Source organism: Oncorhynchus tshawytscha, linkage group LG10 (genome assembly GCF_018296145.1).
Source record: "Oncorhynchus tshawytscha isolate Ot180627B linkage group LG10, Otsh_v2.0, whole genome shotgun sequence".
Classification (NCBI taxonomy): Eukaryota; Metazoa; Chordata; class Actinopteri; order Salmoniformes; family Salmonidae; genus Oncorhynchus; species Oncorhynchus tshawytscha.
In genome coordinates, this window is record NC_056438.1 from 67,509,280 (window position 1) to 67,515,279 (window position 6,000).

Here is a 6,000-nt window from a genome sequence, read left to right on the forward strand (position 1 = left end):
ATCAGCGTATTCGTCAATGTTGTTGTCTGACGCAATACGAAACATCTCCCAGTCCACGTGATGGAAGCAGTCTTGGAGTGTGGAGTCAGCTTGGTCGGACCAGCGTTGGACAGACCTCAGCGTGGGAGCCTCTGGTTTTAGTTTCTGTCTGTAGGTAGGGATCAACAAAATGGAGTCGTGGTCAGCTTTTCCGAAAGGGGGGCGGGGCAGGGCCTTATATGCGTGGCAGAAGTTAGAGTAACAATGATCCAGGGTCTTTCCACCCCTGGTTGCGCAATCGATATGCTGATAAAATTTAGGGAGTCTTGTTTTCAGATTAGCCTTGTTAAAATCCCCAGCTACAATGAATGCAGCCTCCGGATAAATCGTTTCCAGTTTGCAGAGAGTTAAATAAAGTTCGTTCAGAGCCATCGATGTGTCTGCTTGGGGGGGGATATATACGGCTGTGATTATAATCGAAGAGAATTCTCTTGGTAGATAATGCGGTCTACATTTGATTGTGAGGAATTCTAAAATCAGGTGAACAGAAGGATTTGAGTTCCTGTATGTTTCTTTCATCACACCATGTCACGTTGGCCATGAGGCATACGCCCCCGCCCCTCTTCTTACCAGAAAGATGTTTGTTTCTGTTGGCGCGATGCATGGAGAAACCCTCTGGCTGCACCGCTTCGGATAGTGTCTCTCCAGTGAGCCATGTTTCCGTGAAGCAGAGAACGTTACAGTCTCTGATGTCCCTCTGGAATGCTACCCTTGCTCGGATTTCATCAACCTTGTTGTCAAGAGACTGGACATTGGCAAGAAGAATGCTAGGGAGTGGTGCACGGTGTGCCCGTCTCCGGAGTCTGACCAGAAGACCGCTTCGTTTCCCTCTTTTTCTGAGTCGTTTTTTTGGGTCGCTGCATGTAATCCACTCCGTTGTCCTGGTTGTAAGGCAGAACACAGGATCCGCGTCGCGAAAAACATATTCTTGGTCGTACTGATGGTGAGTTGACGCTGATCTTATATTCAGTAGTTCTTCTCGACTGTATGTAATGAAACCTAAGATGACCTGGGGTACTAGTGTAAGAAATAACACGTAAAAAAACAAAAAAACTGCATAGTTTCCTAGGAACGCGAAGCGAGGCGGCCATCTGTCGTCGCCGGAAGTTTTTTTCAGGGCAAAGAGTCCAATCTTTGTTTCATCAGACCAGAGAATCTTGTTTTCTCTTGGTCTGAGAGTCATTTAGGTGCCTTTTGGGAAACTACAAGCACGCTGTCATGTGCCTTTTACTGAGGATTGGCTTTCGTCTGGCCAGTCTACCATAAAGGCCTGATTGGTGGAGTGCTGCAGAGATGGTTGTCCTTCTGGAAGGTTCTCCCATCTCCACAGAGGAACTATGGGGCTCTGTTAGAGTGACCATCAGTTTCCTGATCACCTCCCTGACCAAGGCCCTTCTCCCCCAATTGCTCAGTTTGGCCAGCTGTAGGAAGGGTCTTAGTGGTTCCAAACTTCTTCCATTTCAGAATGATGGAGGCCACTGTGTTCTTAGGGACCTTCAATTCTGCAGACATTTTTTGCTAGCCTCCCCCAGATCTGTGCCTCGACACAATCCTGTCTCAGAGCTCTACGGAGAATTCCTTTGAAAAAGTGAAGTGGTCTGAATACTTTCCGAATACACTGTATAAAGGAATGCTATGACTCAAAAGGTTGTAAGTGAGGAGGTTAGGTAGCGGTGGGAAAAGTACCCAAATTGTCCTACTTGGGTAAAAGTAAAGATACCTTAATAGAAAATTACTCAAGTAAAATTGAAAGTCACCTGGTAAAATATTACTTGAGTAAAAGTATAAAGGGATGTTTTCTTCAAGAAAGTATGTGAATTGGAAAATGTACCTGTCCTGTTAAGCTTTCAAAATGTAACGGGTATTTTCCTTAGTAATGTAGTGAAGTAAAACTAGTCAAAAATATAAATAGTAAAGTACAGACACCCTGAAAAACGACTTTAAAGTATTTTTACTGAAGTACTTTACACCACTGAGGTTAGGTATAGGCCTACTATAGTATGGAGACCACCGTAGTTCTGTTGGTACTGTGCTGCTGTCTGTCAGTGGCAGACAAAGTGAATGATATCACCTGGCAGCAGCCCATGCCTGACATCTGGAATGAGCTGAGACAGATGAGATGTTGGTAGAGCAAATTGTTGAACTGAAATACACCGAGATGGAACTTGCTGAAGTGGAAGTCAGCCTGAAAACCAGGTGGCAGACCTGATCAGACAGAATGATGGTAGGGGATCTCACAGCTGCTAAGCTACATGCCTACACACTGCATTACAACTAAATAGCCTTTGTGATATTGATTGGTTTTGCTTGCGTGTTTAAGCACAAGATGTTGAACTGAAAGCCATTGAGGTCAGACTACAGGCAAGTGAACACCTAGCGGAAGAACTGGAGAGCAAATGAAGGTAAAATATTTTGTAGATAATAGGCAGAATCTCCAGCACACCCAAAACCGATTAGTGAAGCTGCAGGAGGCAAAATGCAAAACACCTCAGAACACTTCCAGTAAGAGCCTAAATTAATATTAATAGTAGCTGAACTTTCAGGTAGTAAACCATCAGAACAATAGTGGGAAAAGGCATATTTTGTTTCTTCCATTGTTGTGCCATTGCTCATTTTGAAAGCATGGGTTCCTTATACAAATATTTTTTTTCTAGTATTTGTAGTGGAAATATTCATCTAGTATTTGTATTTCTGATTGTGTGAGTGGATTTTTTGGGTACTTCAGATTACCTCAGGTGTCAAATTATTTCTGTCCCACTGTAGAGATATGCTCTGCAGAGCAACTGACTGAAAGCTCAGCTACTATTAAAATAAACATTCATCTGACTGAAAGTGAGACTTGTTTTTCAAACTAGTGTAATGGAGTGACTTGGCTCCGGCTTCCCGTGACTGGTTAGTGATCTGTAACAAATACCTCAGTTCATAAAAGGTTGCCTTCTCTGCTAGGTCAATATAGGCCCCGCCAATCAGGGCAGCACCTTGACCTACAGAAACAGCTTAAATACTGCAACGCTTACAGACTCATCTGCATATTTTTACCATTGTAATAACCAAGACAACAGCACTCAATTATTTCACAAATACAGGCTTTTCAGACAGTGATGGTACTGCAGAGTCAATAGCGGCGGTTATGAAGCACATATCTAGGCTGTCGTAGAAACAGCATCTATGAATATCAAAACGCTGGCGACTACAGACAATGCAGTGGTGCTACAACTGGAGAGAATTACGTGAGCCTTGAAACAAGTAATCTGGTTCGAGATCATGAAGACAAGTCTAGCACAATCCATGGATTTCTGATCTCCTTTTAAGCATAGTTGAACTATACAATTGCCTTGGTTTAATAAAAGGCTTCAAACCATTTACTTGCATCACATCGGCACAATGACCTGCTTGCAAAATAGAGTTTAAACTCATGGCACAGTCATGTTTAATGTGCTTGACCTTAGGTTCTTGTTAGATAAGTGAGAATAAAACCAAGAAAAAGCGACACATCTCAAATCACGTCAACGGCAGCCATTCCAGAGTCAGGACATGCACAGTAGATGGCTGCCCATCTCCCAGGAAACCCAGCTGTACTCAGGGTCACACCTGAAACAAACACAAGTACAGTTCGGCTAACATGTCAATGAAACAGAATATACAAAAATGAACTTTGACATGATCATTTGGGGTGTAACAAAACCAGGTTCACATCACAGGCCAGTGAATTGTTAGTGGTTATAAGTGGTCCAAGGACAGCATTTTGAAAAACCTAAAAAATTAAAAAAGAAGAGTTTAAGCATTGAAAAGGGTGGCTGGACATGCCTTTTTTCCCCCCTGACATCCCATTCTAGTGCCCTGGGACGATAAGTAAATTCATCTTTCTGCACCCCACTCAAGTCATGTAAAACCTGATGTTACTCCCCTTCTGGGACTTGCAGCTGAAGTCACAGCAGCTACAGAGGTTACTATGGGAGGGGTCATCAAGGAGGTCCCAACTGATTTTTAAAAAATTAAGTCAAGATTTGAATGGCACTGTTTCTCTCCAAATTAGATACTTTGGGCAAGTTGAGGTCCCTCCTTTCAGTGAAAGTAGTTCAATTGAATAGGCGTATACAATATTTTTTACCCATGCCCTTGCACATAATGGCAGGCCTTCCTGCTGGTATCAAGGCCGCTGGGGTTCCAGGCCAAAAGTTTGCAGTGTATATAGACCTGAGAAGAGATTGGGGATCAGTGCTCATATTCATCAGTGTCAAAATGTAAGTCACATAAGTTTACCACTGCAACGGTAAACTTGAAGGCTTGCAGAGAGACGGATTTCAGAAATGTCTTGTCTTGGTTCAAATTGAGTTTGAAGTCATGCTATCCACCAGACATGTCAAATGGTTTGCCATCAATCAGGAATGGTTTGCCACATGAATCCATAGTGCACAAAAGCACCAGTCACATCCTGCTGTGTAACCCAATTGTAAAACTCCTTGGCGAAGAGGTACACAGAGCTCACCGGATGCAGCTCTGGTGTTGCGGTCACCACACACTCAGCAGCAAGGGCTGATGGTCCTTCTGCTCCACTGTTGCCAAGATGTGGATGAAGGCGCCAAGGAGGTATTCGCTAGACAGATATGATCCAGAGAAGTCATCTGCAGGATACACATCATATGGGCAGTCTTGCATCTGTTAACGTCAAGCTTACTAGTAGTCTCAAAAACCTATCCGTCATAAGTCCCATGTAGTAGACCACATCTCCTTCACCATTTGTATGAAGCAGCACTAGGTCAAGTATGGGAGATGCTCAATCTACAGTACAAAGGAAATATATTAAACATGTAGCTGACTGTGCAAGTTCAGGGTTGGAATAGTTCTCCAGCATCAGCATACATGATACAACAGAAAAATTATTATATTCCTTAGGGGTACAAACAGCCACATCTCACCTGTCATAGACAAACAACTGGGTAAGACTGAAAGTCCGAGTTCAGGTGAGCTTTGGGAGTAGACATAGGTCAGCTCATTCAAGTACATCAGTGTGTCCCCAGTAGTGAGGAAGGAGAGAGTTAAACAACCCTAAAATATTACCAAAATAAACATGGGTACATTTGCTAAAGCCTACCATCCTCCTGAAGGTAGTCATTTAGTGCCACATGGAACATGTCCCTCCAGTGTCTCTGCTTGGGAGGCTAACAACTTCCCAGACAGGAGTGAGGGATCGATCTGTGACCTGGCTGCCCTGCATCTCAGAGTGACTGAATCAGGGCTTCTGCCATATCTGGTAGGATAATTGTTTAAAATATTTTTTACAAACTAACATCTGCTGCTTTTTGGTCTAGTACAGTTAAAATAAAAAATTCAATATGCCTGCATGAAATACAATGATACAAATTACCTTCCTGTGCCACAATGGCAGAAACAGCCATGCATAGGAGAGCCACACTGCGGCAAAATAAAGCCATCATGATTGAACGCCAAGGTTCAGTTGGGATGCCTAAAATAATTGTCAGCAAACAATCACGTTAACCACTGCCATCTGTGTGTTTTGCAATATTAAAAACCTCCAGCTGCAGGCAATCAATCACTGATCTGGAAATAATTAGTATGAACTCATTCCAGTCTTGCAATTAATTATCAGATACTTATGCTGTGTTTGTAACCAAGTGGGAGTTATTAATTTACCAGTTGTGAAGTCGTAAATACTAGTTGGATCCATTCGTGTTTTGAACTCATTGAGAAAAGCAGATTGGCTAATGGCCAACAAGCTGCACAAACAAACTAAAAGTACGGCAATCATGCTTGTAAACAAGTTATAATGTTCAAAAACCATATTAGATTGCTTTTTATAAATGTTTTGTTGCATTTAACTGAAGAAAATCCAATTATCGAGAATTTTCATGGTAGATGACAAAGGTCAGCATGTGGGAGCTCAGGATGGTCGACAATTCACCCACTGGGTTCTGTACAGCACTTTGGTCCAATCGTGCG